Here is an 11450-nt window from a genome sequence, read left to right as displayed (position 1 = left end):
CCTGTGGTGTCACAGCAGGCAGAAGGGCAGTGGTGGCTCTGTCCCCATGGTGTCACAGCAGGCAGGAGGGCAGTGGTGGCTGTGTCCCCGTGGTGTCACAGTGGGCAGGAGGGCAGCGGTGGCTCTGCGCTGAGGGAGGGGTGGCCCCCGCATCCTGGGACTGGGGTCCCATGCTGGAGACTCACTTCATTCTGCTCCCCCTCAGAGCCAATGGAGCAGCACCCAGAGGAGATACCCCCGTGCTCATGAACAGGGTTTTGGGAGCGCTCACCATTGTCCGTGGCTGCACCCACCATGAAGATAAAGCCCTCAACGCCAAGGAGGAGGGTGAAAACTGAGCAAGCCCCCAACATGGGGGCATCACTGGATGTTGGGGTGCTCTGCATGCATCTGTGAGTAGTGGCAGAGGGAGCCAGGAGCCCCTTTGGCCACAGGGAAGGGTCTGTCCTCCCCTTACCCATGGGCCTGGGGTCGAGGTGAGTGGCTGCCTGGGAGCATGAGGGTGACAGGACAAAAGGGCCCAGGAGTGGAGAGGAGAAGGCAAGGGCAGGATGGGGAGGGGGCTTCTGGGGTCAAGAAAGGAGCTCTGATCTTTGGGTCAGTGGAGCACTGTTAGGATCCAAGCAGAGCCCAAAGCTGAGCCTCTTTCACCCTTCCAGTTCTCTCCCCCATCCCACTGGGGAGGGAGTGAGTGTGTGGCTGCATGGTGCTTAGCTGCTTACCAGAGTTAAAGTATGACAGGCTCCAATTCAATTCCAGCCCCTCCTCAAGCTCTTACTCTCCTCTGGCCCATGCTCAGACACCAACTCGGCTATCGGCCCTGCTCAACCTTCAACTCAAATGCAGCCCCTGCTCAAGCTCTTACTCAGCTCCAGCCCATGCTCTGGCCCCTTCTTGGGCTTCGACATCTCTACTGGTTCATGATGCCACTCAACTGAAGTCCCTCCTTGGGCTCCCACAAGCTGCTGCCACTCCTTGCTGTGCACTCAGCTCTGTAGTCCTTGGGCTCCAACTCTGTGCCAGCCTCTGCTCTGGCTGCTACAACCTTCAGCCCCTATTTGGTCAGCCACTGGTCTTTGATCTGTCTCAGACAGTACTCATTCAAGATTGTTACCAGAGTTTAGGGGCTGGAGCAAAGCTAGTGAAATGTCCAGAGACAAGTAGATGCCACAACAGATGCCAGCTCTGAATGGCCATCAAAGCAGGAACTGGAGCTAAGGAGGTAATAGCTCCCCAAGGAAGATGCAGAGACAATTACCTGCTCTATCTCTTGTATTTAGAGCAGGTGCAGTAGTGCTGTGGATGCCTAAACAGGGGCCAGAGACAAGCTGGAGCCCCAGCAGGGGCGAGAGCTGAGTAGGGGCTTGAACAGGGTCTGGAGCTTAGTTGGAGACCAGTAGGTTCCAGATCCAAGTAGCCTACTTGGACAGATACTTGGCTCTTCATCCTACTGCAGGTACTTCTCAAATCAAGACCCTGTTCAAGACATTGCACCCATTTTCAAAAAGGGCAAGAAGGAGCAGCCGTGGAATGACAGGCTGGTCAGCCTTATCTCAGCCCCTTGGAAGCTGATGGAGCAAAACCATTTGTTTGATTCCTTTGCCTACATCCAGCAGCTGTTAGCGTCCAAGATGCCCTGGGGTAGCTGAAGTATCAGTATGCTGCTTGGAAACCTGACCCAGCACCTATGGGAGCTCTTCTGAAGCATTAGCTGGTCACCAGTTAAAGTATTTCCAAACACCTCATTGGAGACAACTTCCTTCTCTCCATTAAAGCAAAGTCTAGACTAGTTGATTAGAGATGGATATCTGCACTGAGGTATCTGGTGTTTGAGGAGACCTGTCTCCTCCCTTTCTTCACCAAAAATGGAGTCCCATATCATTAAGCCAACGGGAGTGTGCAAATCTGGCCACACAAAAATGATGTTTCACTGAAGTTGGTCGCCCTGCTTCCCAGTATCAGGTAAAAGATACTGTGAAGAACCCAGCTGGCTGACTCACTCTTTAGTGAGTTGTGGAATGCACACTGCTGGGACGGGAGCGTTTTTAGGGCACAGGTCTCTGCAAGAAGCAAAATGCTCTTTTTTTTAATGATGCAGTCCTGACTATAACAGAAATGTTTTGAAAATGTCAAGAAAAATGAAAAAATCAAGAAGGATAAGGGGTTGGGGCTTTGAGCAACAGAGAAGAGCCAGGAACTGCTGGTGTATTTGGAACCAACAGGGAAACACCTGTGAAATGCCTCAAAGGAATTAGGGTGTGTTCCTCTAAAAAGGTGTCATCGTCAATAGGCCAGCAGAAGTGCCTCTGTAGGCACCCTGCACACAGCCCGGATAACAAGCAGGAGAATCTGGAAGCCACCGTGCATCTAAAAAGCTACAATCTAATCAGTGAAACATGGTGGGATGAATCACACGACTGGAGCATTGCAAATTATTCAGAAGTGACAGTCAAGATAGGGTGGGTTGGGGGCATTACCCTCTTTGTAAAAAATGGATTGACTGCCCAGAGCTGCCAGAGAAAGGAACGAGGAACAGGTTGAGAGCTTCTGGGTAAAAACTAGGGACCAAGATAACAAAGGAAACCTCGTGGTTGGTGTTTACTACAGGTCCCCTGACTAGGAGAAACCTGTAGATGAAGCATTCTTCAACTACAGGAAGCATCACACTTGCAGGCTCTGATCCTGCTGGGGGACTCCACTCATCCTGACATCTGCTGGAAAAGCAGCACAGAAGATATAAGCAGTCTTGAAGAGAGTTGAAGATAATTTCTTGATCTAGATGACAGACAGTCCCATCAGAGCAGAAGCATTACCGGACCTGTTGCTTACCAACAAAGATGAACTAATTAGAGATGTCAAGACTGGTGGCAGCCTGGACTGCAGTGATCAAACCCTGGTGGAATTCACAGTCTTGAGGGATATGGGCTTGGTGAAGAGTAGAGTCAGGACCCTGAATTTTAAGACAGCAGATGGGACCCCCTGGGAAACTGCCCTCAGGGACAAAGGAAGTGAACGGCCGCTGGCAGCTCTTGAAGGACATTTTTCAGAGCACAAGAGCTCCCCCCGGTGCCCAGCCCGTGGCCAGCACTGCTTCTATCGTGCTCTGGGGTCTGCCAGGGTCTGGACTGGGAGAGGAACCAGGCAGGATTGACTATTCACCTAATACAGGCACTGAAGCCCAGAAGGAGAATGAAGCTGATCACATCTCAAAGAACAGACCTCACCTGCTCTGTGATCAATGGCCAGGTCTGGAAATGGCTGATATAAGGGCTTGGGTTTGGAAGGAGCGTCCGGGGCAGTCTCTTTGCCTGTTCAAACAACAAGAAGCTGGGCTGGATCTTTGAAGTCAGGGATCATGTTTGAGGACCCCTATGGGTATGACAATGCTCTACAGGGCCCCAGAACCTCCTCCACATGCTCCCTTCTCCTGTGGGGCTCCCAGATGCTGCCAGCCCTGCAAAGGGTTCAGGAGAGGACTTGTCCTCCCTGTGGCCTGGCTGAGGAACTTCGTCCCAGCAGTGTCATTGGTTATTTTACACCTCTATCTCCTATGGAAAAAGTGCTGGGAGCAACGGCGATTGGAAGGGTTGAGGTCATCCACTTCGGGCCTAAGCAGGCTGACCTGTGCAGCAGAGGAAAGATTAAAAAGTTCTCAGGGAGGTTTTAGAGTTAGTGCTGCTATCGCTAATAACAGTAATGGTGGAATGTACATCTTCTTCATTAGATAACCAAAGTTATCTAATTTTAGTCTTGTCAGCCATTCTTACCTTAAAAATAATAAATAAATAAATAAATGCTGTAACTTCAATATTTAGCTTCTTGCATGGGATTTTTAGAATAATGCCTTTTCTCTTGGTATTATTTGCTTGGTATCAAGCAATGTCTACACCTGACAGCATTTCTCTCAGAATTGCCAGGTTTATTCTCTGAGTTGTTTGTTTTGGTTTTTTAAACATAAAAGGTGAAGCGACAGGTCCAGGTGGTGTAAAAACACAAGGGAGAGAGCCAGCCAAATCATCCTGGGGTGAGCAGGATGCCAACTGATACACAGGAGCCCAGGCCACAGCCATGTTGCTGCCGTGCTTCTACAGCCAAGAGCAGAGGGTGCTCATCACGTAGGGGCCACAGCTGGGCAGCTGGGAGGGGAGACCCTTCAGTAGGTGTTAGATATTTGTAAGGGTTTGGGATTCAGCCTCCCTAACTATAAGGCCTGGACTAAGTCACTCAAAGTGAATAATTTACATTTACGTGGTTATTTCTCAAAGACACCATGTGTGGTTCACTGTTTCTTTATCTTGGCTAACAAGTTTTGTCACTTTTGCTCTTCTTATTCTCTGTGGCTTGTGAAGAGCCCACTCTGGTCCAGGGGAAAAGTATGTGGAGGAAGAAGCGGTGGAGAGGAACTGTTATGGACTGACTGAAACCCTCCATTCCCCATCCCACTGCGCTGCTCAGCAGGGAGGAAGTAGAGGAGTCAGGAATGAAGAGTGAGGTTGTGTCTTGGGAAAAGAAAGGGGTGGGGACAAGGTGTTTTAGTTTTCTCTTTGTTTCTCACCACCCAACTCTATTTCTGTGGGCAACAAATTAAATTAATTTTCACCAAGTCAATTCTATTTTGCCCATGATGATAACTGGCAAGTAATCTCCCTTTTAACTCCACCCATAAGATCTTTTCCATCTTATTTTCTTGTCCTGTTTGAGGAGGGATAGTGAGAGAGCAGCTAGGTTAGTGTCTGGCAGCTGGCCAGGGTCAACCAAATACAGGCTGCCACTGGCTGCACTAGAACATGATTCCTCTGCACAATTTTTGGTCTAGGACATTCTCAAGCAGATCTCACTCACCCTGAGATGTCTGCATGGCAAACTTTTCCACTTTACTTAGCCATGTCAGGCTCCTGTTCTGGCGGAAGGGTTCTTACAGGCAGCCGAACAGCCACATTTCTCTGATTGTTTCCAGACGTGTCTTCTGGAATGTCATGTCTCTGTTCCTGGAGGGCTCAGGTTTTATTGGGGCAGATCTACCAGCCCCTGCGCCTTGGAGGTATTTCAGAGACTTCCAGTGAAAGCAGAAACGCACACTGAGGTCAAATTCCTGCCAGTCTCCAGCATCCGCACTGGCTACCTCCCCTTTGACTGTAGTGTCACTTCAAAAACCTGTTTCCCGCACCTACTTTTATTCACACCCCCTATATTTAGGAGGACCCCACATCGAAGCAGGTGGATGTGCCCTGAAGGAAGCTGCAGTCTGTGGAGAACCCATGCTGGAGTAGGCTCCTGGTAGGTCTTGTGGCCCCATGGGGGACCCACGCTGGAGCAGTTCATGAAGAACTGCAGCCTGTGGGAAGGACCCACATTGGAGAAAGTCGTGAAGGACTGTCTCCCATGGGTGGGACCCCACGCTGGAGCAGGGGAAGAGTGTGAGGAGGAAGGAGCAGCAGAGATTGTGTTATAAAGGAAGGAGCAGCAGATGAAGTGTCATAAACTGATGGCAACCCCATTCCCCATCCCCCTGCACTGGGAAGGAGGTAGAGAAGTCAGGAGTGAAGTTGAGCCTGGGAAGAAGGGAGGGATAGGGGGAAAGTGTTTTTAGATTTGTTCTTATTTCTCATTATCCTGCTCTGTTTAATTAGCAATACATTAAATTAATTTCCCCAAGTCAAGTTTTTTCAGCCCATGAGGGTAATTGGTGAGTGATCTCCCTGTCCTTAACTTAACTGAGGAGCTTTTTGTCATATTTTCTCCTCCTGTCCTGTGGAGGAGGGAGAGCGATAGGGTGGCTTGGTGGGCACCTGGGGGCAAACCAGTCAGTCCACCACAATAGAAATGACAAATAGAGTTGTTTTCTTGTAAGAAAGCTCTATAATAGCTTGAATGACTCAAAGAGAGACACTCTCTTCTGTGGACAGTGTCTGCTCAGCGTGCTGCACGTGAGTTGGAGTCATGTTTGATACTGCACCACTCCAGGTTCCCAGCACCTGAAGGGATGTAAGATTATCTGTGTTCTCTTATTCTTCTGATAGCTCTGAGAAATAGGATTGTGAATGACACCTAACAGAGTCTGGGTGCCTTTGTTACTGGGATCACAATGAATCCTCACCTCCTGCTGGAAATGCTCAAGGCTAAGCCTGGCAGGGACCTGGACAACCAAATCTCTGTTCATGCTTACAACAGTGTGCTGGGACAGAGGATCTCCAGAGGCCCCATGAGCGGGAACTCATTTATGAGCCATTGTTTGTCTTGGTATTGTAGGAGGTTTGGAAGTCACTCGTTCAGGCCAAATCCTCAGTCCAAATCCAAGATGGGACGATGGGCGAACCCAAGAAAAGCAACTTGAGGTGCTGAGGATCATCTTTGCAAAGATAGTTACAGAAGAAGCACCTCTTCTCCTCAGCTTTGGTGGAAGGATCCCCATGGAGGTGTCAACCATGCTCGAGTGCCTTAGTGGGCTGGTTTTGGCTGGGATAGACTTAATTTTCTTGACAGTAGCTATTATGGGGCTATGTTTTGTATTTGTGCTGAAAACGGTGTTGATAACACAGGGATGTTTTCACTCATGTGTAAGCTGAGCACTGCTTACAGAGAGTCAAGGACTTTTCAGCTTCTTATACTGCCCTGCCAGCGAGGAGCCTGGGAGTGCACAAGAAGACAGGACAGGACACAGCTGGGACAGCTGACCAGCCTACCCCAACTGATCAAAGAGATATTCCATGCCATGTGATGTCATGCTCAGCCTATAAAGCTGGGGTAAGGAGAAGGAAGCGGGGGTGTATGGAGTTAACGGCATTTGTCTTCCCAAGTAACCATTGCATGTGATGGAGCTCTGCTTTCTTGAAGATGGCTGAACACCTGCCTGCCAATGGGAAGTAGTGAATGAATTTCTTGGTTTGCTTTGCTTGCATGTGTGGCTTTTGTTTTACCTATTGAGCTATCTTTATCTCAATCCATAAGTTTTCTCATTTTCACTCTTTGGACTCTCTCCCCCACGCCACTGAGGTGCGTGTGAGCGAGCGGATGTGTAGTGCTTAGATGATGGCTGGGGTTAAACCACAAAGCTTTTGCTTTCCTTGCAAATCTGGCTGGTGGCCATGACTGTGGATGTGCTGCCTTCTGTGCTTACTGGGGCTGCTCAGAGCCACTGTTCCACCATCCTGCCCTCTTGGGCTGCTCTTCTCATCTGTTGGAACCGTCAGGCTCCTTGGAAGTCATGGTGATGCATTCAGAGAGACAAGATGGACAGAGACTAAAATCTCTTGCTCACTGAGGGTGAACCTGTAATTCAAGGGAAAGTTGTTCTTCCCTCTACACAGGGTATCTTCTCCTTGCAGTCCAGGGAGCAAGCATACAGGGAGCCACAAGTGGACATGTTTTCAAGAGTTTCCAGAAAAGTCTTGTGAGAGCCTTATATTACCTGGAGAATACAGAAGCACGGGTACACCTCTGACCATAAAGTTGAGTGAACTCAATCCCTCCTGTTCACAGAATCATAGAATGGTTCGGGTTAGAAGGGGCCTTAAAGATCATCTAGTTCCACCCCCCTGCCCTGGGCAGGGACGCCTCCCACTAGACCAGGTTGCTCAGAGCCCCGTCCCACCTGGCCTTGAACACCTCCAGGGATGGGGCAGCCACAGCTTCTCTGGGCAACCTGGGCTAGGGGCTTACCACCCTCACAGCAAAGAATTTCTTCCTAATCTAAGTCTCCCTTCTTTCAGTTTAAAACTGTTACCCTTCGTCCTATCGCTCCATTCCCGGATAAAGAGTCCCTCCCCATCTTTCCTGTAGGCTTCATTTAGGTACTGGAAGGCTGTTCCTGCACTTCAGGCTCCTCTCTCCAGCCATGCCCAGGAGGCTGGAAGGTTGACATTTCCTCTAGGTTGGAAGGGCAACTGGTAGGATGCCTGGACATCTGTCCTCCTTCTGGTGAGTCAAATGAGGGCCAAGGTCTGGTGATGGACAGCACTGGACCAAGAAGTACAGACCAGTTGTGGTGATGGGTGCAGGGGTCAGCCGAGAGCCCAGTCAGTACTCAGTAGGTTAGTCATAATGGGACAGGTTTGAGGTGGGTTGTGAAAGGCAAGTCAGGAGGTTGGGATCAGGGCCAAGTCAGTGAGGAATGAGACCAGGTGGGACCGTACCTGCAAGAGGGAAAGGGCAAGGGGAAAACCTGAGCTGAAAAGCAAGTGTCTGAGTGTGGATTGGCCTCTCTATGGGACCTCTCTATGGGGCTGGCCCTGGGCCCACACAACCCACTGCCCCCAGGTGGGACAAAGGCATCTGCCTCAGGGCCCTTTGCAGTCTGGACTCTATGGGGCACCAGCTGAGTAAAGGAGGCCCTTTCAGGGATTTTTTTCATGCTTCTTCCTTAATGGAAAGTGTCCAACAGCTTGGGGTGAGAGGACCTCATTTCCCATGTTCAGTTATTCCCTGTGCTGAGAGGTTGAAAAAAGAAATCTCAGTTCCAGAAATATCCTTAAGTGAAAATATGTCATGCCATGTTTGGGGAGCAGAGAGGTCCAGCTTCTAAGGGATGGAGAACTGTGAACCCAGCACAGGAGCACAGCCACCAGGGCAGGGATCTACCTAGCAAGAGGACTGGGGCAGGCCTGGAGATGGCGGCCTGGGTCAACTGGGAGTCCAGATCATCCGATGGCTTTGTGGTGATGCAGCAGGATCAAGATCAAGAGAGGAGCACAGATGAGCAAATCAGGATTAGATTCAATGAGGGTAATGAGGGTCAAAGAGAGGCCAGTACTCAACAGGCAGGTCCACAGGGACAAGGCAGGTCCCAGGTCCTGTTATTGCCCTTGGGGCCCTGACATCAGCAGGACTGGGAGCAGCTCTGTGGAAAGGCCCTTGGTGCTGTGGTGCACAGCAAGGTGGCTGTTAGCCATTTGTGTGCTCAAGCAGCGAGGAGTGCACACAGCACTGAGGGCTGCATGAAGAGGAACATGGCCTGGAGGTGACGAGACATGATCCTTGTTCTCCAGTCAGCACCTCAGAGAACATAACATCCCTTCATCCTATCACGCTCCAGGCCCTTGTGCCTCAGGGAGAGGTTCGGAGGCCCTCTTCCAACAGGGAACAGAGCCTGTCACCTGAGGAGGACTCAACCCATCCAACAGGGCAAGTCTCTGTGGCTGGAGAAAATGCTCCTGGCTCTGGCTCTGCCTCTTCCTCCCTACTGGCCACTGGAGCAAGCTGGAGGGACCAGCTCAGGCCACCAGGGCTGTATTAGTCTAAAAGTCAATGACAGCGCAGTCATCTGTGAGGAGAGGGGCTGAATACCATTTCTGGGATCCCATCATGTCTTGTGTTCCCGATAACCAAGTTCAGACATGCCCGTGCTCACTGCTCTGCCTCACTTTCCCTTTTTGAAAGAGCAGGTTTCAAGTCTACCCTAGAGGTTTTAGGGGAGCTCAGCCCTTTCTTGAGATGGGAACGCGGTTCCGACCAGCTCAGAGCTGTCATTCCACCAGGGAATCAATTATATTCTCTTTATTAAGAGTAATCCTTAGGGAGAGCTGAGACACAGAGAAAAAAAACATGTGGGAGACTGAACACTGCTCTAAACCCCAGGACACACTGGAGAACAGGAGCATTTGGGTGCTGCTGAAAAGTCACTGCAGGAGCTGCTGGGGGAAGACAGCAAGGGCAGAGACAGGGTTTTGACAGGGCTGAGACACTCTGGTTTGCAGAGAGCCCAGGGAAAGGAACAGCATGGTGGAGAAAAAGCAGAGAGTGAGACCCTGACCTCAGTCCTCATTTCCAGCCACTGTCAGCACAGAATTCACCCCTTCATGCTGAGGTAGGTGCTGAAGATGCTGAGGGTGGAAGGGTGGAATCATTCTATGATTCTATGATTCTTAGATTCTAAGTGAAGTCTGGGTGTTGTTGATGAAACTGCTGGATCTTTCAAAAGAAGAAACTTGTAAGGGGAGAACAGGGTCCTGTCCTTTCCTGCATGTCTTCCAACCCCAGCCCCCTCCTTCCCCCAGAGACCCTGAGTCCAGGCACCATGGACCAGAGAAGCTTGGGAGGAGCTGGTGGTGCTGGGTTACAGCTGGGCTGGGCTGTGTTTGACCATCCCTGGGCACTCACTGCCTTGGCTGGGATGGAAGACGTGTCTGGGCAGGGTGTTTTCAGCCAGACTGCCTGTGACCTTCATTTTGCCACACAAATTGCTGCTTTGTTTCTGTTTTTTTTTTTTACTTTTTCTCTGATTGTATGATGATCATGTAGGTTTTGATCTACAGTGGTCATGTTTCTCACTTCTAGTCTGTGAGGAGGGCTGGAGACATTAGTGACTCTGCAGTGACTCTAGTAACCTCTCCTAATGGTGTCTGTCATCATCACCTGCAGAAGCAATTCATCCAGACCAGGAGATGGGATTTCAAGGGATCCCTCTTCCAGGGAGTGCTGAGCAGAAGGATGTTTCTCAGGCATGGACTTCCCCTGGCTGCACTCTCAGGCATGTTCTGTGCACTTTTACATGCCCCCGACCCTGCTCTTGTGCCACCTCACCCCCAGGCACTCTGGGGACACCCTTGCCAGTGCCCAGCAATGCTGGGCAGTGAGCCCTGTGAGCACAGATGGCTGGGATGACCTCATGAGGTCCTGCTACTGGTCTGGGATGTGTAGGGAGGCAGCCCCAAAGCCCTCAGGATCCACCAACGAAGAGGGAAAGACATGACTGAAATGATCCTCCCTGTCCCTTTCCCTTCCTTCCTGCACAGTCTCTCCTGTTTCCCGATTCTCTCAGTTATGGTTTTCCTCCTGTTTAGTTTTTCAACTTCTGTACCAGTTTTTCCTCCATGGTTTGATACACAAAGTGATTTTAGGCATCCTCTCAGAGAGTCCCACAGCATCGACAGCCCCACCCTGCTGTTTCTCCAAGGCAGGAATTCCAGACTCAGTTTGCCAGTGGAAGTGATTGTTCTGGGTCAGTGTGGGAAGTAAGTGGCTTTGGGGGGACTCCTACATGAAGTGCTGGGACCACTTGCTTTGTGCAGCGTCCATCCTCTTCTTCGGAGGGAGAAGGGTCTCTGGTGTCGCATAGTTCACACAAAGGACTTTCAGAGTGAAAGGAGTGTGTTATATCCAATACCTTTCTCTCTCCTGAGAGCAGAAGGACCTCTGTCCTTGATACCTAAACTGGGTCTTCCTGGGAGCAAATTTGGGCACACGAAGGAAAGCTCTCTCAGAGAGACCAAGTGCACGTTTTGGTTTTGTTCTGTAGGGAGAAACATGCAGCTCTACAGGGCAGCTCAACTCCTTGGTATGAGGAGGTCTCTGGAAGAAACGGTTTCGCTGCTGTCTCTAGGCACAGAGTCCACAGAGTCAATGTGAAGAGATTTCTTTAAAAAAATCTTTTTAAAAGTAAAGACAGAAATACACATTCCTTCTTGGTGCTCCTCTTCTTGGGAACTGCAGAAATAAAAGAGAAACACCACAGC

Source organism: Chroicocephalus ridibundus, unplaced genomic scaffold, assembly GCF_963924245.1.
Source record: "Chroicocephalus ridibundus unplaced genomic scaffold, bChrRid1.1 SCAFFOLD_26, whole genome shotgun sequence".
NCBI lineage: Eukaryota > Metazoa > Chordata > Aves > Charadriiformes > Laridae > Chroicocephalus > Chroicocephalus ridibundus.
The sequence above is the reverse complement of the archived record's forward strand: the minus strand, read 5'-3'. Positions refer to the sequence as shown.